The sequence below is a fragment of the Pseudorca crassidens genome, unplaced genomic scaffold (genome assembly GCF_039906515.1).
Source record: "Pseudorca crassidens isolate mPseCra1 unplaced genomic scaffold, mPseCra1.hap1 Scaffold_63, whole genome shotgun sequence".
NCBI classification, from domain to species: domain Eukaryota; kingdom Metazoa; phylum Chordata; class Mammalia; order Artiodactyla; family Delphinidae; genus Pseudorca; species Pseudorca crassidens.
Window position 1 is genome coordinate 605,562 of NW_027136315.1, and position 25,435 is coordinate 630,996.

A 25,435-nucleotide genomic window follows, 5' to 3' on the forward strand; every position below is an offset into this window, starting at 1 on the left:
TACAGTACAAGTTCAACATCGCAGAAATTGAAAAATGGATAAAGAAGTTGTGGTATTTACTTACAAAGCAATATCACTCAGCAATGAAATCTATGTCATCAGGCCCTTAGCAGCCCAATGAGTGGATTCAGGTATGATGATTCTAACGGAAATAAGTCACACAGAAAAAGAAACATCATAAGATATCACTAATACACGGAATGTAAACTTGGCTACACAGGAACTGAATTACAGAACAGAACAGGGTCTCAAATTTAGAAAACCAACTTATGCTTGCTTAAGGGTAAAGGTGAGTTGGGGTGCTGCATAAAACCAGAGATTGAAATGAGCACAGATAAAGTTCCTTAAGCCAAATATGGAATAGACAAGAGCTACTCCTTGCTCAATGAAATGGACTCAACACCCCATATTAAACGCCTAAGAATGTACCTGACTAGTAAGTATCTTAAAACCTATGGATTGCTATGTCTCCGAAAGAGAATCAAGCATGTGTACAGGGGCATAAACGCAGCAGTGATAGGATTGGAGAGGTTCGGTGAGCTAATGAAGACCCTTTGAAGTCATATTGCATGGTACCCATTCCACGGGTTTCAACTACCCAGGTTTAAGGTATTCTTCCTGCAGCTAAAACATGCATGTGGAACCTAGAGTATGATCAACCATGTGATCGGGAGATGTGTTCAAATATGTCTCAGTTTTCGTACCCTGGTACTCGGGTGCAACATTCCAGACGCTTTACTAACACTCTCCCGACTTGGAGAGTCAGTCCCTTTAACCTCCTGTTTGGCCCAGTTTGCAATTTCTGTGGAAGATGAACAGGAACAGCGAGAACCAATGAGAGACTAGCTGGAGGTGTCTGGACGGGCAAATTTAACTCTCATTTCCCACCAGGAAGAGGAATTAACCAAAGGCTCAGCGTGCCGTGCCGGAACCAGATTAGGGCCTGAAGCCATCCTGCGGTGTTGCGTCCAGCTCACAAGAAAGCGAGTTGAAGAAAGGAGCTCAGGGGTACTGTAATTCACAAACCTGCAGAGTTATAAATGACAGCTATCGTCCAAAAATATACTGAAGTAAGGCTGCCAAGAGGACTTGAAAGCGGGGCAGAATTGCAGGAAACCGATTTCAGGAGGTAGACTGGAATTGCATTGAAAGCATAGGAAAAGAGGCAGAACGTCCACAATGATGCACTTGGCCAAAAAGGGCGTATGCGTTTTTTCCTGAATATATTCAGGAAAAAACGCATACGCCCTTTTTGGCCAACCAAGCAAGCTTGCAAAGGAAATCTGCACTACAATGAAGTCTCACTTCCCCCCGGTCAAAAGGGCCATCTGAAAAAAGTGTAAAATCCAGAAAGGCAGGACAGGCCATGGAGAACTGGGAGCATTGTTATGCTGATGGGCGGGATGTAAATTGCCAACAGACACTCGGGAGAAGTGTATGGTGTTTCCTGAAACATCTAAAAAACAAAGCAACAGAGCCTAGGGCACTTCCACTTATGGTCCTATAGCTTAGGGAAATTAAAATCAAAAAGACACAGCCACCCCAATGTTTGGAATGGCTCTGTTTACAAGAACCTCGTTTACAGTACAAGTTCAACATCGCAGAAAGTGAAAAATGGATAAAGAAGTTGTGGTATTTACTTACAAAGCAATATCACTCAGCAATGAAATCTATGTCATCAGGCCCTTAGCAGCACAATGAGTGGATTCAGGTATGATGATTCTAACGGAAAAAAGTCACACAGAAAAAGAAACATCATAAGATATCAGTAATACACGGAATGTAAACTTGGTTACACAGGAACCGAATTACAGAACAGAACAGGGTCTCAAATTTAGAAAACCAACTTATGCTTGCTTAAGGGGAAAGGTGAGTTGGGGTGCTGCATAAAACCAGAGATTGAAATGAGCACAGATAAAGTTCCTTAAGCCAAATATGGAATAGACAAGAGCTACACCTTGCTCAACGAAATGGACTCAACACCCCATATTAAACGCCTAAGAATGTACCTGACTAGTAAGTATCTTAAAACCTATGGATTGCTATGTCTCCGAAAGAGAATCAAGCATATGTACAGGGGCATAAACGCAGCAGTGATAGGATTGGAGAGGTTCGGTGAGCAAATGAAGACCCTTTGAAGTCATATTGCATGGTACGCATTCCACGGGTTTCAACTACCCAGGTTTAAGGTATTCTTCCTGCAGATAAAACATGCATGTGGAACCTAGAGTATGATCAACCATGTGATCGGGAGACGTGTTCAAATATGTCTCAGTTTTCGTACCTGGTACTCGCGTGCAACATTCCAGACGCTTTACTAACACTCTCCCCACTTGGAGAGTCAGTCCCTTTAACCTCCTGTTTGGCCCAGTTTGCAATTTCTGCGGAAGATGAACAGGAATAGCGAGAACCAATGAGAGACTAGCTGCAGGTGTCTGGACGGGCAAATTTAACTCTCATTTCCCACCAGGAAGAGGAATTAACCAAAGGCTCAGCGTGCCGTGCCGGAATCAGATTAGGGCCTGAAGCCATCCTGCGGTATTGCGGCCAGCTCACAAGAAAGCGAGTTGAAGAAAGGAGCTCAGGGGCACTGTAATTCACAAACCTGCAGAGTTATAAATGACAGCTATCGTCCAAAAATATACTGAATTAAGGCTGCCAAGAGGACTTGAAAGCGGGGCAGAATTGCAGGAAACCGATTTCAGGAGGTAGACTGGAATTGCATTGAAAGCATAGGAAAAGAGGCAGAACGTCCACAATGATGCACTTGGCCAAAAAGTGCGTATGCGTTTTTTCCTGAATATATTCAGGAAAAAACGCATACGCCCTTTTTGGCCAACCAAGCAAGCTTGCAAAGGAAATCTGCACTACAATGAAGTCTCACTTCCCCCCGGTCAAAAGGGCCATCTGAAAAAAGTGTAAAATCCAGAAAGGCAGGACAGGCCATGGAGAACTGGGAGCCTTGTTATGCTGATGGGCGGGATGTAAATTGCCAACAGACACTCGGGAGAAGTGTATGGTGTTTCCTGAAACATCTAAAAAACAAAGCAACAGAGCCTAGGGCACTTCCACTTATGGTCCTATAGCTTAGGGAAATTAAAATCAAAAAGACACAGCCACCCCAAAGTTTGGGACGCCTCTGTTTACAAGAACCTCGTTTACCGTACAAGTTCAGTATCACAGAAAGTGAAAAATGGATAAAGAACTTGTGGTACTTATGTACAATGCAGTATCACTCAGCAATGAAATCTATGTCATCAGGCCCATAGCAGCATAATGAGTGGATTCAGGTACGATGATTCTAACTGAAATAAGTCACACAGAAAAAGAAACATCATAAGATATCAATAATACACGGAATGTAAACTTGGTTACACAGGAACTGAATTACAGAACAGAACAGGGTCTCAAATTTAGAAAACCAACTTATGCTTGTTTAAGGGGAAAGGTGATTTGGGGTGCTGCATGAATCCAGAGATTGAAATGAGCACAGATAAAGTTCCTTAAGCCAAATATGGAATAGACAAGAGCTACTCCTTGCTCAACGAAATGGACTCAACACCCCATATTAAACGCCTAAGAATGTACCTGACTAGTAAGTATCTTAAAACCTATGGATTGCTATGTCTCCGAAAGAGAATCAAGCATGTGTACAGGGGCATAAACGCAGCAGTGATAGGATTGGAGAGGTTCGGTGAGCAAATGAAGACCCTTTGAAGTCATATTGCATGGTACCCATTCCACGGGTTTCAACTACCCAGGTTTAAGGTATTCTTCCTTCAGCTAAAACATGCATGTGGAACCTAGAGTATGATCAACCGTGTGATCGGGAGACGTGTTCAAATATGTCTCAGTTTTCGTACCCTGGTACTCGGGTGCAACATTCCAGACGCTTTACTAACACTCTCCCGACATGGAGAGTCAGTCCCTTTAACCTCCTGTTTGGCCCAGTTTGCAATTTCTGCGGAAGATGAACAGGAATAGCGAGAACCAATGAGAGACTAGCTGGAGGTGTCTGGACGGGCAAATTTAACTCTCATTTCCCACCAGGAAGACGAAATAACCAAAGGTTCAGCGAGCCGTGCCGGAACCAGATTAGGGCCTGAAGCCATCCTGCGGTGTTGCGGCCAGCTCACAAGAAAGCGAGTTGAAGAAAGGAGCTCAGGGGCACTGTAATTCACAAACTTGCAGAGTTATAAATGACAGCTATCGTCCAAAAATATACTGAAGTAAGGCTGCCAAGAGGACTTGAAAGCGGGGCAGAATTGCAGGAAACCGATTTCAGGAGGTAGACTGGAATTGCATTGAAAGCATAGGAAAAGAGACAGAACGTCCACAATGATGCACTTGGCCAAAAAGGGCGTATGCGTTTTTTCCTGAATATATTCAGGAAAAAACGCATACGCCCTTTTTGGCCAACCAAGCAAGCTTGCAAAGGAAATCTGCACTACAATGAAGTCTCACGTCCCCTCAGTCAAAAGGGCCATCTGAAAAAAGTGTAAAATCCAGAAAGGCAGGACAGGCCATGGAGAACTGGGAGCCTTGTTATGCTGATGGGCGGGATGTAAATTGCCAACAGACACTCGGGAGAAGTGTATGGTGTTTCCTGAAACATCTAAAAAACAAAGCAACAGAGCCTAGGGCACTTCCACTTATGGTCCTATAGCTTAGGGAAATTAAAATCAAAAAGACACAGCCACCCCAAAGTTTGGGACGCCTCTGTTTACAAGAACCTCGTTTACCGTACAAGTTCAGTATCACAGAAAGTGAAAAATGGATAAAGAACTTGTGGTACTTATGTACAATGCAGTATCACTCAGCAATGAAATCTATGTCATCAGGCCCGTAGCAGCATAATGAGTGGATTCAGGTACGATGATTCTAACTGAAATAAGTCACACAGAAAAAGAAACATCATAAGATATCACTAATACATGGAATGTAAACTTGGCTACACAGGAACTGAATTCCAAAACAGAACAGGGTCTCAAATTTAGAAAACCAACTTATGCTTGCTTAAGGGGAAAGGTGAGTTGGGGTGCTGCATAAAACCAGAGATTGAAATGAGCACAGATAAAGTTCCTTAAGCCAAATATGGAATAGACAAGAGCTACTCCTTGCTCAACGAAATGGACTCAACACCCCATATTAAACGCCTAAGAATGTACCTGACTAGTAAGTATCTTAAAACCTATGGATTGCTATGTCTCCAAAAGAGAATCAAGCGTGTGTACAGGGGCATAAACGCAGCAGTGATAGGATTGGAGAGGTTCGGTGAGCAAATGAAGACCCTTTGAAGTCATATTGCATGGTACCCATTCCACGGGTCTCAACTCTCCAGTTTTAAGGTATTCTTCCTTCAGCAAAAACATGCATGTGGAACCCAGAGTATGATCAACCGTGTGAACGGGAGACGTGTTCAAATATGTCTCAGTTTTCCTCCCCTGGTACTCGGGTGCAACATTCCAGGCGCTTTACTAACACTCTCCCCACTTGGAGAGTCAGCGCCTTTAACCTCCTGTTTGGCCCAGTTTGCAATTTCTGCGGAAGATGAACAGGAATAGGGAGAACCAATGAGAGACTAGCTGGAGGTGTCTGGACGGGCAAATTTAACTCTCATTTCCCACCAGGAAGAGGAAATAACCAAAGGCTCAGCGTGCCGTGCCGGAACGAGATTAGGGCCTGAAGCCATCCTGCGGTGTTGCGGCCAGCTCACAAGAAAGCGAGTTGAAGAAAGGAGCTCAGGGGCACTGTAATTCACAAACCTGCAGAGTTATAAATGACAGCTATCGTCCAAAAATATACTGAAGTAAGGCTGCCAAGAGGACTTGAAAGCGGGGCAGAATTGCAGGAAACTGATTTCAGGAGGTAGAGTGGAATTGCATTGAAAGCATAGGAAAAGAGGCAGAACGTCCACAATGATGCACTTGGCCAAAAAGGGCGTATGCGTTTTTTCCTGAATATATTCAGGAAAAAACGCATACGCCCTTTTTGGCCAACCAAGCAAGCTTGCAAAGGAAATCTGCACTACAATGAAGTCTCACTTCCCCCTGGTCAAAAGGGCCATCTGAAAAAAGTGTAAAATCCAGAAAGGCAGGACAGGCCATGGAGAACTGGGAGCCTTGTTATGCTGATGGGCGGGATATAAATTGCCAACAGACACTCGGGACAAGTGTATGGTGTTTCCTGAAACATCTAAAAAACAAAGCAACAGAGCCTAGGGCACTTCCACTTATGGTCCTATAGCTTAGGGAAATTAAAATCAAAAAGACACAGCCACCCCAAAATTTGGAACGGCTCTGTTTACAAGAACCTCGTTTACAGTACAAGTTCCACATTGCAGAAAGTGAAAAATGGATAAAGAAGTTGTGGTATTTACTTACAAAGCAATATCACTCAGCAATGAAATCTATGTCATCAGGCCCTTAGCAGCACAATGAGTGGATTCAGGTATGATGATTCTAACTGAAATAAGTCACACAGAAAAAGAAACATCATAAGATATCAGTAATACACGGAATGTAAACTTGGCTACACAGGAACTGAATTACAGAACAGAACAGGGTCTCAAATTTAGAAAACCAACTTATGCTTGTTTAAGGGGAAAGGTGATTTGGGGTGCTGCATGAATCCAGAGATTGAAATGAGCACAGATAAAGTTCCTTAAGCCAAATATGGAATAGACAAGAGCTACTCCTTGCTCAACGAAATGGACTCAACACCCCATATTAAACGCCTAAGAATGTACCTGACTAGTAAGTATCTTAAAACCTATGGATTGCTATGTCTCCGAAAGAGAATCATGCATGTGTACAGGGGCATAAACGCAGCAGTGATAGGATTGGAGAGGTTCGGTGAGCAAATGAAGACCCTTTGAAGTCATATTGCATGGTACCCATTCCACGGGTTTCAACTACCCAGGTTTAAGGTATTCTTCCTTCAGCTAAAACATGCATGTGGAACCTAGAGTATGATCAACCGTGTGATCGGGAGACGTGTTCAAATATGTCTCAGTTTTCGTACCCTGGTACTCGGGTGCAACATTCCAGACGCTTTACTAACACTCTCCAGACATGGAGAGTCAGTCCCTTTAACCTCCTGTTTGGCCCAGTTTGCAATTTCTGCGGAAGATGAACAGGAATAGCGAGAACCAATGAGAGACTAGCTGGAGGTGTCTGGACGGGCAAATTTAACTCTCATTTCCCACCAGGAAGACGAAATAACCAAAGGCTCAGCGTGCCGTGCCGGAACCAGATTAGGGCCTGAAGCCATCCTGCGGTGTTGCGGCCAGCTCACAAGAAAGCGAGTTGAAGAAAGGAGCTCAGGGGCACTGTAATGCACAAACCTGCAGAGTTATAAATGACAGCTATCGTCCAAAAATATACTGAAGTAAGGCTGCCAAGAGGACTTGAAAGCGGGGCAGAATTGCAGGAAACCGATTTCAGGAGGTAGAGTGGAATTGCATTGAAAGCATAGGAAAAGAGGCAGAACGTCCACAATGATGCACTTGGCCAAAAAGGGCGTATGCGTTTTTTCCTGAATATATTCAGGAAAAAACGCATACGCCCTTTTTGGCCAACCAAGCAAGCTTGCAAAGGAAATCTGCACTACAATGAAGTCTCACTTCCCCCCGGTCAAAAGGGCCATCTGAAAAAAGTGTAAAATCCAGAAAGGCAGGACAGGCCATGGAGAACTGGGAGCCTTGTTATGCTGATGGGCGGGATGTAAATTGCCAACAGACACTCGGGAGAACTGTTTGGTGTTTCCTGAAACATCTAAAAAACAAAGCAACAGAGCCTAGGGCACTTCCACTTATGGTCCTATAGCTTAGGGAAATTAAAATCAAAAAGACACAGCCACCCCAAAGTTTGGGACGCCTCTGTTTACAAGTACCTCGTTTACAGTACAAGTTCAACATCGCAGAAAGTGAAAAATGGATAAAGAAGTTGTGGTATTTACTTACAAAGCAATATCACTCAGCAAGGAAATCTATGTCATCAGGCCCTTAGTAGCACAATTGAGTGGATTCAGGTATGATGATTCTAACTGAAATAAGTCACACAGAAAAAGAAACATCATAAGATATCAGTAATACACGGAATGTAAACTTGGCTACACAGGAACTGAATTACAGAACAGAACAGGGTCTCAAATTTAGAAAACCAACTTATGCTTGCTTAAGGGGAAAGGTGAGTTGGGGTGCTGCATAAAACCAGAGATTGAAATGAGCACAGATAAAGTTCCTTAAGCCAAATATGGAATAGAAAAGAGCTACTCCTTGCTCAACGAAATGGACTCAACACCCCATATTAAACGCCTAAGAATGTACCTGACTAGTAAGTATCTTAAAACCTATGGATTGCTATGTCTCCAAAAGAGAATCAAGCGCGTGTACAGGGGCATAAACGCAGCAGTGATAGGATTGGAGAGGTTCGGTGAGCAAATGAAGACCCTTTGAAGTCATATTGCATGGTACCCATTCCACGGGTCTCAACTCTCCAGGTTTAAGGTATTCTTCCTTCAGCAAAAACATGCATGTGGAACCCAGAGTATGATCAACCGTGTGAACGGGAGACGTGTTCAAATATGTCTCAGTTTTCCTCCCCTGGTACTCGGGTGCAACATTCCAGGCGCTTTACTAACACTCTCCCCACTTGGAGAGTCAGCGCCTTTAACCTCCTGTTTGGCCCAGTTTGCAATTTCTGCGGATGATGAACAGGAATAGGGAGAACCAATGAGAGACTAGCTGGATGTGTCTGGACGGGCAAATTTAACTCTCATTTCCCACCAGGAAGAGGAAATAACCAAAGGCTCAGCGTGCCGTGCCGGAACCAGATTAGGGCCTGAAGCCATCCTGCGGTGTTGCGGCCAGCTCACAAGAAAGCGAGTTGAAGAAAGGAGCTCAGGGGCACTGTAATTCACAAACCTGCAGAGTTATAAATGACAGCTATCGTCCAAAAATATACTGAAGTAAGGCTGCCAAGAGGACTTGAAAGCGGGGCAGAATTGCAGGAAACCGATTTCAGGAGGTAGACTGGAATTGCATTGAAAGCATAGGAAAAGAGGCAGAACGTCCACAATGATGCACTTGGCCAAAAAGGGCGTATGCGTTTTTTCCTGAATATATTCAGGAAAAAACGCATACGCCCTTTTTGGCCAACCAAGCAAGCTTGCAAAGGAAATCTGCACTACAATGAAGTCTCACTTCCCCCCGGTCAAAAGGGCCATCTGAAAAAAGTGTAAAATCCAGAAAGGCAGGACAGGCCATGGAGAACTGGGAGCCTTGTTATGCTGATGGGCGGGATATAAATTGCCAACAGACACTCGGGACAAGTGTATGGTGTTTCCTGAAACATCTAAAAAACAAAGCAACAGAGCCTAGGGCACTTCCACTTATGGTCCTATAGCTTAGGGAAATTAAAATCAAAAAGACACAGCCACCCCAAAATTTGGAACGGCTCTGTTTACAAGAACCTCGTTTACAGTACAAGTTCCACATTGCAGAAAGTGAAAAATGGATAAAGAAGTTGTGGTATTTACTTACAAAGAAATATCACTCAGCAATGAAATCTATGTCATCAGGCCCTTAGCAGCACAATGAGTGGATTCAGGTATGATGATTCTAACTGAAATAAGTCACACAGAAAAAGAAACATCATAAGATATCAGTAATACACGGAATGTAAACTTGGCTACACAGGAACTGAATTACAGAACAGAACAGTGTCTCAAATTTAGAAAACCAACTTATGCTTGCTTAAGGGGAAAGGTGATTTGGGGTGCTGCATGAATCCAGAGATTGAAATGAGCACAGATAAAGTTCCTTAAGCCAAATATGGAATAGACAAGAGCTACTCCTTGCTCAACGAAATGGACTCAACACCCCATATTAAACGCTTAAGAATGTACCTGACTAGTAAGTATCTTAAAACCTATGGATTGCTATGTCTCCGAAAGAGAATCAAGCATGTGTACAGGGGCATAAACGCAGCAGTGATAGGATTGGAGAGGTTCGGTGAGCAAATGAAGACCCTTTGAAGTCATATTGCATGGTACCCATTCCACGGGTTTCAACTACCCAGGTTTAAGGTATTCTTCCTTCAGCTAAAACATGCATGTGGAACCTAGAGTATGATCAACCGTGTGATCGGGAGACGTGTTCAAATATGTCTCAGTTTTCCTCCCCTGGTACTCGGGTGCAACATTCCAGACGCTTTACTAACACTCTCCCGACTTGGAGAGTCAGTCCCTTTAACCTCCTGTTTGGCCCAGTTTGCAATTTCTGCGGAAGATGAACAGGAATAGCGAGAACCAATGAGAGACTAGCTGGAGGTGTCTGGACGGGCAAATTTAACTCTCATTTCCCACCAGGAAGAGGAATTAACCAAAGGCTCAGCGTGCCGTGCCGGAACCAGATTAGGGCCTGAAGCCATCCTGCGGTGTTGCGGCCAGCTCACAAGAAAGCGAGTTGAAGAAAGGAGCTCAGGGGCACTGTAATGCACAAACCTGCAGAGTTATAAATGACAGCTATCGTCCAAAAATATACTGAAGTAAGGCTGCCAAGAGGACTTGAAAGCGGGGCAGAATTGCAGGAAACCGATTTCAGGAGGTAGAGTGGAATTGCATTGAAAGCATAGGAAAAGAGGCAGAACGTCCACAATGATGCACTTGGCCAAAAAGGGCGTATGCGTTTTTTCCTGAATACATTCAGGAAAAAACGCATACGCCCTTTTTGGCCAACCAAGCAAGCTTGCAAAGGAAATCTGCACTACAATGAAGTCTCACTTCCCCCCGGTCAAAAGGGCCATCTGAAAAAAGTGTAAAATCCAGAAAGGCAGGACAGGCCATGGAGAACTGGGAGCCTTGTTATGCTGATGGGCGGGATGTAAATTGCCAACAGACACTCGGGAGAACTGTATGGTGTTTCCTGAAACATCTAAAAAACAAAGCAACAGAGCCTAGGGCACTTCCACTTATGGTCCTATAGCTTAGGGAAATTAAAATCAAAAAGACACAGCCACCCCAAAGTTTGGGACGCCTCTGTTTACAAGAACCTCGTTTACAGTACAAGTTCAACATCGCAGAAAGTGAAAAATGGATAAAGAAGTTGTGGTATTTACTTACAAAGCAATATCACTCAGCAAGGAAATCTATGTCATCAGGCCCTTAGTAGCACAATGAGTGGATTCAGGTATGATGATTCTAACTGAAATAAGTCACACAGAAAAAGAAACATCATAAGATATCAGTAATACACGGAATGTAAACTTGGCTACACAGGAACTGAATTACAGAACAGAACAGGGTCTCAAATTTAGAAAACCAACTTATGCTTGCTTAAGGGGAAAGGTGAGTTGGGGTGCTGCATAAAACCAGAGATTGAAATGAGCACAGATAAAGTTCCTTAAGCCAAATATGGAATAGAAAAGAGCTACTCCTTGCTCAACGAAATGGACTCAACACCCCATATTAAACGCCTAAGAATGTACCTGACTAGTAAGTATCTTAAAACCTATGGATTGCTATGTCTCCAAAAGAGAATCAAGCGTGTGTACAGGGGCATAAACGCAGCAGTGATAGGATTGGAGAGGTTCGGTGAGCAAATGAAGACCCTTTGAAGTCATATTGCATGGTACCCATTCCACGGGTCTCAACTCTCCAGGTTTAAGGTATTCTTCCTTCAGCAAAAACATGCATGTGGAACCCAGAGTATGATCAACCGTGTGAACGGGAGACGTGTTCAAATATGTCTCAGTTTTCCTCCCCTGGTACTCGGGTGCAACATTCCAGGCGCTTTACTAACACTCTCCCCACTTGGAGAGTCAGCGCCTTTAACCTCCTGTTTGGCCCAGTTTGCAATTTCTGCAGAAGATGAACAGGAATAGGGAGAACCAATGAGAGACTAGCTGGATGTGTCTGGACGGGCAAATTTAACTCTCATTTCCCACCAGGAAGAGGAAATAACCAAAGGCTCAGCGTGCCGTGCCGGAACCAGATTAGGGCCTGAAGCCATCCTGCGGTGTTGCGGCCAGCTCACAAGAAAGCGAGTTGAAGAAAGGAGCTCAGGGGCACTGTAATTCACAAACCTGCAGAGTTATAAATGACAGCTATCATCCAAAAATATACTGAAGTAAGGCTGCCAAGAGGACTTGAAAGCGGGGCAGAATTGCAGGAAACCGATTTCAGGAGGTAGAGTGGAATTGCATTGAAAGCATAGGAAAAGAGGCAGAACGTCCACAATGATGCACTTGGCCAAAAAGGGCGTATGCGTTTTTTCCTGAATATATTCAGGAAAAAATGCATACGCCCTTTTTGGCCAACCAAGCAAGCTTGCAAAGGAAATCTGCACTACAATGAAGTCTCACTTCCCCCCAGTCAAAAGGGCCATCTGAAAAAAGTGTAAAATCCAGAAAGGCAGGACAGGCCATGGAGAACTGGGAGCCTTGTTATGCTGATGGGCGGGATATAAATTGCCAACAGACACTCGGGACAAGTGTATGGTGTTTCCTGAAACATCTAAAAAACAAAGCAACAGAGCCTAGGGCACTTCCACTTATGGTCCTATAGCTTAGGGAAATTAAAATCAAAAAGACACAGCCACCCCAAAATTTGGAACAGCTCTGTTTACAAGAACCTCGTTTACAGTACAAGTTCCACATTGCAGAAAGTGAAAAATGGATAAAGAAGTTGTGGTATTTACTTACAAAGAAATATCACTCAGCAATGAAATCTATGTCATCAGGCCCTTAGCAGCACAATGAGTGGATTCAGGTATGATGATTCTAACTGAAATAAGTCACACAGAAAAAGAAACATCATAAGATATCAGTAATACACGGAATGTAAACTTGGCTACACAGGAACTGAATTACAGAACAGAACAGTGTCTCAAATTTAGAAAACCAACTTATGCTTGCTTAAGGGGAAAGGTGATTTGGGGTGCTGCATGAATCCAGAGATTGAAATGAGCACAGATAAATTTCCTTAAGCCAAATATGGAATAGACAAGAGCTACTCCTTGCTCAACGAAATGGACTCAACACCCCATATTAAACGCCTAAGAATGTACCTGACTAGTAAGTATCTTAAAACCTATGGATTGCTATGTCTCCGAAAGAGAATCAAGCATGTGTACAGGGGCATAAACGCAGCAGTGATAGGATTGGAGAGGTTCGGTGAGCAAATGAAGACCCTTTGAAGTCATATTGCATGGTACCCATTCCACGGGTTTCAACTACCCAGGTTTAAGGTATTCTTCCTTCAGCTAAAACATGCATGTGGAACCTAGAGTATGATCAACCGTGTGATCGGGAGACGTGTTCAAATATGTCTCAGTTTTCCTCCCCTGGTACTCGGGTGCAACATTCCAGACGCTTTACTAACACTCTCCCGACTTGGAGAGTCAGTCCCTTTAACCTCCTGTTTGGCCCAGTTTGCAATTTCTGCGGAAGATGAACAGGAATAGCGAGAACCAATGAGAGACTAGCTGGAGGTGTCTGGACGGGCAAATTTAACTCTCATTTCCCACCAGGAAGAGGAATTAACCAAAGGCTCAGCGTGCCGTGCCGGAACCAGATTAGGGCCTGAAGCCATCCTGCGGTGTTGCGGCCAGCTCACAAGAAAGCGAGTTGAAGAAAGGAGCTCAGGGGCACTGTAATGCACAAACCTGCAGAGTTATAAATGACAGCTATCGTCCAAAAATATACTGAAGTAAGGCTGCCAAGAGGACTTGAAAGCGGGGCAGAATTGCAGGAAACCGAGTTCAGGAGGTAGACTGGAATTGCATTGAAAGCATAGGAAAAGAGGCAGAACGTCCACAATGATGCACTTGGCCAAAAAGGGCGTATGCGTTTTTTCCTGAATATATTCAGGAAAAAACGCATACGCCCTTTTTGGCCAACCAAGCAAGCTTGCAAAGGAAATCTGCACTACAATGAAGTCTCACTTCCCCCCGGTCAAAAGGGCCATCTGAACAAAGTGTAAAATCCAGAAAGGCAGGACAGGCCATGGAGAACTGGGAGCCTTGTTATGCTGATGGGCGGGATGTAAATTGCCAACAGACACTCGGGAGAAGTGTATGGTGTTTCCTGAAATATCTAAAAAACAAAGCAACAGAGCCTAGGGCACTTCCACTTATGGTCCTATAGCTTAGGGAAATTAAAATCAAAAAGACACAGCCACCCCAAAGTTTGGGACGCCTCTGTTTACAAGAACCTCGTTTACAGTACAAGTTCAACATCGCAGAAAGTGAAAAATGGATAAAGAAGTTGTGGTATTTACTTACAATGCAGTATCACTCAGCAATGAAATCTATGTCATCAGGCCCGTAGCAGCATAATGAGTGGATTCAGGTACGATGATTCTAACTGAAATAAGTCACACAGAAAAAGAAACATCATAAGATATCAGTAATACACAGAATGTAAACTTGGCTACACAGGAAATGAATTCCAAAACAGAAGAGGGTCTCAAATTTAGAAAACCAACTTATGCTTGCTTAAGGGGAAAGGTGAGTTGGGGTGCTGCATAAAACCAGAGATTGAAATGAGCACAGATAAAGTTCCTTAAGCCAAATATGGAATAGAAAAGAGCTACTCCTTGCTCAACGAAATGGACTCAACACCCCATATTAAACGCCTAAGAATGTACCTGACTAGTAAGTATCTTAAAACCTATGGATTGCTATGTCTCCAAAAGAGAATCAAGCGTGTGTACAGGGGCATAAACGCAGCAGTGATACGATTGGAGCGGTTCGCTGAGCAAATGAAGACCCTTTGAAGTCATATTGCATGGTACCCATTCGACGGGTCTCAACTCTCAAGTTTTAAGGTATTCTTCCTTCAGCAAAAACATGCATGTGGAACCCAGAGTATGATCAACCGTGTGAACGGGAGACGTGTTCAAATATGTCTCAGTTTTCCTCCCCTGGTACTCGGGTGCAACATTCCAGACGCTTAACTAACACTCTCCCCACTTGGAGAGTCAGCGCCTTTAACCTCCTGTTTGGCCCAGTTTGCAATTTCTGTGCAAGATGAACAGGAATAGGGAGAACCAATGAGAGACTAGCTGGAGGTGTCTGGACGGGCAAATTTAACTCTCATTTCCCACCAGGAAGAGGAAATAACCAAGGGCTCAGCGAGCCATGCCGGAACCAGATTAGGGCCTGAAGCCATCCTGCGGTGTTGCGGCCAGCTCAAAAGAAAGTGAGTTGAAGAAAGGAGCTCAGGGGCACTGTAATTCACAAACCTGCAGAGTTATAAATGACAGCTATCGTCAAAAGAAATATACTGAAGTAAGGCTGCCAAGAGGACTTGAAAGCGGGGCAGAATTGCAGGAAACCGATTTCAGGAGGTAGACTGGAATTGCATTGAAAGCATAGGAAAAGAGGCAGAACGTCCACAATGATGCACTTGGCCAAAAAGGGCGTATGCGTTTTTTCCTGAATATATTCAGGAAAAAACGCATACGCCCTTTTTGGCCAACCAAGCAAGCTTGCAAAGGAAATCTGCACTACAATGAAGTCTCACTTCCCCCCAGTCAAAAGGGCCATCTGAAAAAAGTGTAAAATCCAGAAAGGCAGGACAGGCCATGGAGAACTGGGAGCCTTGTTATGCTGATGGGCGGGATGTAAATTGCCAACAGACACTCGGGAGAACTGTATGGTGTTTCCTGAAACATCTAAAAAACAAAGCAACAGAGCCTAGGGCACTTCCACTTATGGTCCTATAGCTTAGGGAAATTAAAATCAAAAAGACACAGCCACCCCAAAGTTTGGGACGCCTCTGTTTACAAGAACCTCGTTTACAGTACAAGTTCAACATCGCAGAAAGTGAAAAATGGATAAAGAAGTTGTGGTATTTACTTACAAAGCAATATCACTCAGCAAGGAAATCTATGTCATCAGGCCCTTAGTAGCACAATGAGTGGATTCAGGTATGATGATTCTAACTGAAATAAGTCACACAGAAAAAGAAACATCATAAGATATCAGTAATACACGGAATGTAAACTTGGCTACACAGGAACTGAATTACAGAGCAGAACAGGGTCTCAAATTTAGAAAACCAACTTATGCTTGCTTAAGGGGAAAGGTGAGTTGGGGTGCTGCATAAAACCAGAGATTGAAATGAGCACAGATAAAGTTCCTTAAGCCAAATATGGAATAGAAAAGAGCTACTCCTTGCTCAACGAAATGGACTCAACACCCCATATTAAACGCCTAAGAATGTACCTGACTAGTAAGTATCTTAAAACCTATGGATTGCTATGTCTCCAAAAGAGAATCAAGCATGTGTACAGGGGCATAAACGCAGCAGTGATAGGATTGGAGAGGTTCGGTGAGCAAATGAAGATCCTTTGAAGTCTTATTGCTTGGTACCCATTCCACGGGTCTCAACTCTCCAGGTTTAAGGTATTCTTCCTTCAGCTAAAACATGCATGTGGAACCCAGAGTATGATCAACCGTGTGAACGGGAGACGTGTTCAAATATGTCTCAGTTTTCCTCCCCTGGTACTCGGGTGCAACATTCCAGACGCTTTACTAACACTCTCCCCACTTGGAGAGTCAGCGCCTTTAACCTCCTGTTTGGCCCAGTTTGCAATTTCTGCGGAAGATGAACAGGAATAGGGAGAACCAATGAGAGACTAGCTGGAGGTGTCTGGACGGGCAAATTTAACTCTCATTTCCCACCAGGAAGAGGAATTAACCAAAGGCTCAGCGTGCCGTGCCGGAACCAGATTAGGGCCTGAAGCCATCCTGCGGTGTTGCGGCCAGCTCAAAAGAAAGCGAGTTGAAGAAAGGAGCTCAGGGGCACTGTAATTCACAAACCTGCAGAGTTATAAATGACAGCTATCGTCAAAAGAAATATACTGAAGTAAGGCTGCCAAGAGGACTTGAAAGCGGGGCAGAATTGCAGGAAACTGATTTCAGGAGGTAGACTGGAATTGCATTGAAAGCATAGGAAAAGAGGCAGAACGTCCACAATGATGCACTTGGCCAAAAAGGGCGTATGCGTTTTTTCCTGAATATATTCAGGAAAAAACGCATACGCCCTTTTTGGCCAACCAAGCAAGCTTGCAAAGGAAATCTGCACTACAATGAAGTCTCACTTCCCCCCGGTCAAAAGGGCCATCTGAAAAAAGTGTAAAATCCAGAAAGGCAGGACAGGCCATGGAGAACTGGGAGCCTTGTTATGCTGATGGGCGGGATGTAAATTGCCAACAGACACTCGGGAGAAGTGTATGGTGTTTCCTGAAACATCTAAAAAACAAAGCAACAGAGCCTAGGGCACTTCCACTTATGGTCCTATAGCTTAGGGAAATTAAAATCAAAAAGACACAGCCACCCCAAAGTTTGGGACGCCTCTGTTTACAAGAACCTCATTTACCGTACAAGTTCAGTATCACAGAAAGTGAAAAATGGATAAAGAACTTGTGGTACTTATGTACAATGCAGTATCACTCAGCAATGAAATCTATGTCATCAGGCCCGTAGCAGCATAATGAGTGGATTCAGGTACGATGATTCTAACTGAAATAAGTCACACAGAAAAAGAAACATCATAAGATATCAGTAATACACAGAATGTAAACTTGGCTACACAGGAAATGAATTCCAAAACAGAAGAGGGTCTCAAATTTAGAAAACCAACTTATGCTTGCTTAAGGGGAAAGGTGAGTTGGGGTGCTGCATAAAACCAGAGATTGAAATGAGCACAGATAAAGTTCCTTAAGCCAAATATGGAATAGAAAAGAGCTACTCCTTGCTCAACGAAATGGACTCAACACCCCATATTAAACGCCTAAGAATGTACCTGACTAGTAAGTATCTTAAAACCTATGGATTGCTATGTCTCCAAAAGAGAATCAAGCGTGTGTACAGGGGCATAAACGCAGCAGTGATACGATTGGAGCGGTTCGCTGAGCAAATGAAGACCCTTTGAAGTCATATTGCATGGTACCCATTCCACGGGTCTCAACTCTCCAGGTTTAAGGTATTCTTCCTTCAGCAAAAACATGCATGTGGAACCCAGAGTATGATCAACCGTGTGAACGGGAGACGTGTTCAAATATGTCTCAGTTTTCCTCCCCTGGTACTCGGGTGCAACATTCCAGGCGCTTTACTAACACTCTCCCCACTTGGAGAGTCAGCGCCTTTAACCTCCTGTTTGGCCCAGTTTGCAATTTCTGCGGAAGATGAACAGGAATAGGGAGAACCAATGAGAGACTAGCTGGATGTGTCTGGACGGGCAAATTTAACTCTCATTTCCCACCAGGAAGAGGAAATAACCAAAGGCTCAGCGTGCCGTGCCGGAACCAGATTAGGGCCTGAAGCCATCCTGCGGTGTTGCGGCCAGCTCACAAGAAAGCGAGTTGAAGAAAGGAGCTCAGGGGCACTGTAATTCACAAACCTGCAGAGTTATAAATGACAGCTATCGTCCAAAAATATACTGAAGTAAGGCTGCCAAGAGGACTTGAAAGCGGGGCAGAATTGCAGGAAACCGATTTCAGGAGGTAGAGTGGAATTGCATTGAAAGCATAGGAAAAGAGGCAGAACGTCCACAATGATGCACTTGGCCAAAAAGGGCGTATGCGTTTTTTCCTGAATATATTCAGGAAAAAACGCATACGCCCTTTTTGGCCAACCAAGCAAGCTTGCAAAGGAAATCTGCACTACAATGAAGTCTCACTTCCCCCCAGTCAAAAGGGCCATCTGAAAAAAGTGTAAAATCCAGAAAGGCAGGACAGGCCATGGAGAACTGGGAGCCTTGTTATGCTGATGGGCGGGATATAAATTGCCAACAGACACTCGGGACAAGTGTATGGTGTTTCCTGAAACATCTAAAAAACAAAGCAACAGAGCCTAGGGCACTTCCACTTATGGTCCTATAGCTTAGGGAAATTAAAATCAAAAAGACACAGCCACCCCAAAATTTGGAACAGCTCTGTTTACAAGAACCTCGTTTACAGTACAAGTTCCACATTGCAGAAAGTGAAAAATGGATAAAGAAGTTGTGGTATTTACTTACAAAGAAATATCACTCAGCAATGAAATCTATGTCATCAGGCCCTTAGCAGCACAATGAGTGGATTCAGGTATGATGATTCTAACTGAAATAAGTCACACAGAAAAAGAAACATCATAAGATATCAGTAATACACGGAATGTAAACTTGGCTACACAGGAACTGAATTACAGAACAGAACAGTGTCTCAAATTTAGAAAACCAACTTATGCTTGCTTAAGGGGAAAGGTGATTTGGGGTGCTGCATGAATCCAGAGATTGAAATGAGCACAGATAAAGTTCCTTAAGTCAAATATGGAATAGACAAGAGCTACTCCTTGCTCAACGAAATGGACTCAACACCCCATATTAAACGCCTAAGAATGTACCTGACTAGTAAGTATCTTAAAACCTATGGATTGCTATGTCTCCGAAAGAGAATCAAGCATGTGTACAGGGGCATAAACGCAGCAGTGATAGGATTGGAGAGGTTCGGTGAGCAAATGAAGACCCTTTGAAGTCATATTGCATGGTACCCATTCCACGGGTTTCAACTACCCAGGTTTAAGGTATTCTTCCTTCAGCTAAAACATGCATGTGGAACCTAGAGTATGATCAACCGTGTGATCGGGAGACGTGTTCAAATATGTCTCAGTTTTCCTCCCCTGGTACTCGGGTGCAACATTCCAGACGCTTTACTAACACTCTCCCGACTTGGAGAGTCAGTCCCTTTAACCTCCTGTTTGGCCCAGTTTGCAATTTCTGCGGAAGATGAACAGGAATAGCGAGAACCAATGAGAGACTAGCTGGAGGTGTCTGGACGGGCAAATTTAACTCTCATTTCCCACCAGGAAGAGGAATTAACCAAAGGCTCAGCGTGCCGTGCCGGAACCAGATTAGGGCCTGAAGCCATCCTGCGGTGTTGCGGCCAGCTCACAAGAAAGCGAGTTGAAGAAAGGAGCTCAGGGGCACTGTAATGCACAAACCTGCAGAGTTATAAATGACAGCTATCGTCCAAAAATATACTGAAGTAAGGCTGCCAAGAGGACTTGAAAGCGGGGCAGAATTGCAGGAAACCGAGTTCAGGAGGTAGACTGGAATTGCATTGAAAGCATAGGAAAAGAGGCAGAACGTCCACAATGATGCACTTGGCCAAAAAGGGCGTATGCGTTTTTTCCTGAATATATTCAGGAAAAAACGCATACGCCCTTTTTGGCCAACCAAGCAAGCTTGCGAAGGAAATCTGCACTACAATGAAGTCTCACTTCCCCCCGGTCAAAAGGGCCATCTGAACAAAGTGTAAAATCCAGAAAGGCAGGACAGGCCATGGAGAACTGGGAGCCTTGTTATGCTGATGGGCGGGATGTAAATTGCCAACAGACACTCGGGAGAAGTGTATGGTGTTTCCTGAAACATCTAAAAAACAAAGCAACAGAGCCTAGGGCACTTCCACTTATGGTCCTATAGCTTAGGGAAATTAAAATCAAAAAGACACAGCCACCCCAAAGTTTGGGACGCCTCTGTTTACAAGAACCTCGTTTACAGTACAAGTTCAACATCGCAGAAAGTGAAAAATGGATAAAGAAGTTGTGGTATTTACTTACAATGCAGTATCACTCAGCAATGAAATCTATGTCATCAGGCCCGTAGCAGCATAATGAGTGGATTCAGGTACGATGATTCTAACTGAAATAAGTCACACAGAAAAAGAAACATCATAAGATATCAGTAATACACAGAATGTAAACTTGGCTACACAGGAAATGAATTCCAAAACAGAAGAGGGTCTCAAATTTAGAAAACCAACTTATGCTTGCTTAAGGGGAAAGGTGAGTTGGGGTGCTGCATAAAACCAGAGATTGAAATGAGCACAGATAAAGTTCCTTAAGCCAAATATGGAATAGAAAAGAGCTACTCCTTGCTCAACGAAATGGACTCAACACCCCATATTAAACGCCTAAGAATGTACCTGACTAGTAAGTATCTTAAAACCTATGGATTGCTATGTCTCCAAAAGAGAATCAAGCGTGTGTACAGGGGCATAAACGCAGCAGTGATACGATTGGAGCGGTTCGCTGAGCAAATGAAGACCCTTTGAAGTCATATTGCATGGTACCCATTCCACGGGTCTCAACTCTCAAGTTTTAAGGTATTCTTCCTTCAGCAAAAACATGCATGTGGAACCCAGAGTATGATCAACCGTGTGAACGGGAGACGTGTTCAAATATGTCTCAGTTTTCCTCCCCTGGTACTCGGGTGCAACATTCCAGACGCTTAACTAACACTCTCCCCACTTGGAGAGTCAGCGCCTTTAACCTCCTGTTTGGCCCAGTTTGCAATTTCTGTGCAAGATGAACAGGAATAGGGAGAACCAATGAGAGACTAGCTGGAGGTGTCTGGACGGGCAAATTTAACTCTCATTTCCCACCAGGAAGAGGAAATAACCAAGGGCTCAGCGAGCCATGCCGGAACCAGATTAGGGCCTGAAGCCATCCTGCGGTGTTGCGGCCAGCTCAAAAGAAAGCGAGTTGAAGAAAGGAGCTCAGGGGCACTGTAATTCACAAACCTGCAGAGTTATAAATGACAGCTATCGTCAAAAGAAATATACTGAAGTAAGGCTGCCAAGAGGACTTGAAAGCGGGGCAGAATTGCAGGAAACCGATTTCAGGAGGTAGACTGGAATTGCATTGAAAGCATAGGAAAAGAGGCAGAACGTCCACAATGATGCACTTGGCCAAAAAGGGCGTATGCGTTTTTTCCTGAATATATTCAGGAAAAAACGCATACGCCCTTTTTGGCCAACCAAGCAAGCTTGCAAAGGAAATCTGCACTACAATGAAGTCTCACTTCCCCCCAGTCAAAAGGGCCATCTGAAAAAAGTGTAAAATCCAGAAAGGCAGGACAGGCCATGGAGAACTGGGAGCCTTGTTATGCTGATGGGCGGGATGTAAATTGCCAACAGACACTCGGGAGAACTGTATGGTGTTTCCTGAAACATCTAAAAAACAAAGCAACAGAGCCTAGGGCACTTCCACTTATGGTCCTATAGCTTAGGGAAATTAAAATCAAAAAGACACAGCCACCCCAAAGTTTGGGACGCCTCTGTTTACAAGAACCTCGTTTACAGTACAAGTTCAACATCGCAGAAAGTGAAAAATGGATAAAGAAGTTGTGGTATTTACTTACAAAGCAATATCACTCAGCAAGGAAATCTATGTCATCAGGCCCTTAGTAGCACAATGAGTGGATTCAGGTATGATGATTCTAACTGAAATAAGTCACACAGAAAAAGAAACATCATAAGATATCAGTAATACACGGAATGTAAACTTGGCTACACAGGAACTGAATTACAGAACAGAACAGGGTCTCAAATTTAGAAAACCAACTTATGCTTGCTTAAGGGGAAAGGTGAGTTGGGGTGCTGCATAAAACCAGAGATTGAAATGAGCACAGATAAAGTTCCTTAAGCCAAATATGGAATAGAAAAGAGCTACTCCTTGCTCAACGAAATGGACTCAACACCCCATATTAAACGCCTAAGAATGTACCTGACTAGTAAGTATCTTAAAACCTATGGATTGCTATGTCTCCAAAAGAGAATCAAGCGTGTGTACAGGGGCATAAACGCAGCAGTGATAGGATTGGAGAGGTTCGGTGAGCAAATGAAGACCCTTTGAAGTCATATTGCATGGTACCCATTCCACGGGTCTCAACTCTCCAGGTTTAAGGTATTCTTCCTTCAGCAAAAACATGCATGTGGAACTCAGAGTATGATCAACCGTGTGAACGGGAGACGTGTTCAAATATGTCTCAGTTTTCCTCCCCTGGTACTCGGGTGCAACATTCCAGGCGCTTTACTAACACTCTCCCCACTTGGAGAGTCAGCGCCTTTAACCTCCTGTTTGGCCCAGTTTGCAATTTCTGCGGAAGATGAACAGGAATAGGGAGAACCAATGAGAGACTAGCTGGATGTGTCTGGACGGGCAAATTTAACTCTCATTTCCCACCAGGAAGAGGAAATAACCAAAGGCTCAGCGTGCCGTGCCGGAACCAGATTAGGGCCTGAAGCCATCCTGCGGTGTTGCGGCCAGCTCACAAGAAAGCGAGTTGAAGAAAGGAGCTCAGGGGCACTGTAATTCACAAACCTGCAGAGTTATAAATGACAGCTATCATCCAAAAATATACTGAAGTAAGGCTGCCAAGAGGACTTGAAAGCGGGGCAGAATTGCAGGAAACCGATTTCAGGAGGTAGAGTGGAATTGCATTGAAAGCATAGGAAAAGAGGCAGAACGTCCACAATGATGCACTTGGCCAAAAAGGGCGTATGCGTTTTTTCCTGAATATATTCAGGAAAAAACGCATACGCCCTTTTTGGCCAACCAAGCAAGCTTGCAAAGGAAATCTGCACTACAATGAAGTCTCACTTCCCCCCAGTCAAAAGGGCCATCTGAAAAAAGTGTAAAATCCAGAAAGGCAGGACAGGCCATGGAGAACTGGGAGCCTTGTTATGCTGATGGGCGGGATATAAATTGCCAACAGACACTCGGGACAAGTGTATGGTGTTTCCTGAAACATCTAAAAAACAAAGCAACAGAGCCTAGGGCACTTCCACTTATGGTCCTATAGCTTAGGGAAATTAAAATCAAAAAGACACAGCCACCCCAAAATTTGGAACAGCTCTGTTTACAAGAACCTCGTTTACAGTACAAGTTCCACATTGCAGAAAGTGAAAAATGGATAAAGAAGTTGTGGTATTTACTTACAAAGAAATATCACTCAGCAATGAAATCTATGTCATCAGGCCCTTAGCAGCACAATGAGTGGATTCAGGTATGATGATTCTAACTGAAATAAGTCACACAGAAAAAGAAACATCATAAGATATCAGTAATACACGGAATGTAAACTTGGCTACACAGGAACTGAATTACAGAACAGAACAGTGTCTCAAATTTAGAAAACCAACTTATGCTTGCTTAAGGGGAAAGGTGATTTGGGGTGCTGCATGAATCCAGAGATTGAAATGAGCACAGATAAAGTTCCTTAAGCCAAATATGGAATAGACAAGAGCTACTCCTTGCTCAACGAAATGGACTCAACACCCCATATTAAACGCCTAAGAATGTACCTGACTAGTAAGTATCTTAAAACCTATGGATTGCTATGTCTCCGAAAGAGAATCAAGCATGTGTACAGGGGCATAAACGCAGCAGTGATAGGATTGGAGAGGTTCGGTGAGCAAATGAAGACCCTTTGAAGTCATATTGCATGGTACCCATTCCACGGGTTTCAACTACCCAGGTTTAAGGTATTCTTCCTTCAGCTAAAACATGCATGTGGAACCTAGAGTATGATCAACCGTGTGATCGGGAGACGTGTTCAAATATGTCTCAGTTTTCCTCCCCTGGTACTCGGGTGCAACATTCCAGACGCTTTACTAACACTCTCCCGACTTGGAGAGTCAGTCCCTTTAACCTCCTGTTTGGCCCAGTTTGCAATTTCTGCGGAAGATGAACAGGAATAGCGAGAACCAATGAGAGACTAGCTGGAGGTGTCTGGACGGGCAAATTTAACTCTCATTTCCCACCAGGAAGAGGAATTAACCAAAGGCTCAGCGTGCCGTGCCGGAACCAGATTAGGGCCTGAAGCCATCCTGCGGTGTTGCGGCCAGCTCACAAGAAAGCGAGTTGAAGAAAGGAGCTCAGGGGCACTGTAATGCACAAACCTGCAGAGTTATAAATGACAGCTATCGTCCAAAAATATACTGAAGTAAGGCTGCCAAGAGGACTTGAAAGCGGGGCAGAATTGCAGGAAACCGAGTTCAGGAGGTAGACTGGAATTGCATTGAAAGCATAGGAAAAGAGGCAGAACGTCCACAATGATGCACTTGGCCAAAAAGGGCGTATGCGTTTTTTCCTGAATATATTCAGGAAAAAACGCATACGCCCTTTTTGGCCAACCAAGCAAGCTTGCAAAGGAAATCTGCACTACAATGAAGTCTCACTTCCCCCCGGTCAAAAGGGCCATCTGAACAAAGTGTAAAATCCAGAAAGGCAGGACAGGCCATGGAGAACTGGGAGCCTTGTTATGCTGATGGGCGGGATGTAAATTGCCAACAGACACTCGGGAGAAGTGTATGGTGTTTCCTGAAACATCTAAAAAACAAAGCAACAGAGCCTAGGGCACTTCCACTTATGGTCCTATAGCTTAGGGAAATTAAAATCAAAAAGACACAGCCTCCCCAAAGTTTGGGACGCCTCTGTTTACAAGAACCTCGTTTACAGTACAAGTTCAACATCGCAGAAAGTGAAAAATGGATAAAGAAGTTGTGGTATTTACTTACAAAGCAATATCACTCAGCAATGAAATCTATGTCATCAGGCCATTAGTAGCACAATGAGTGAATTCAGGTATGATGATTCTAACTG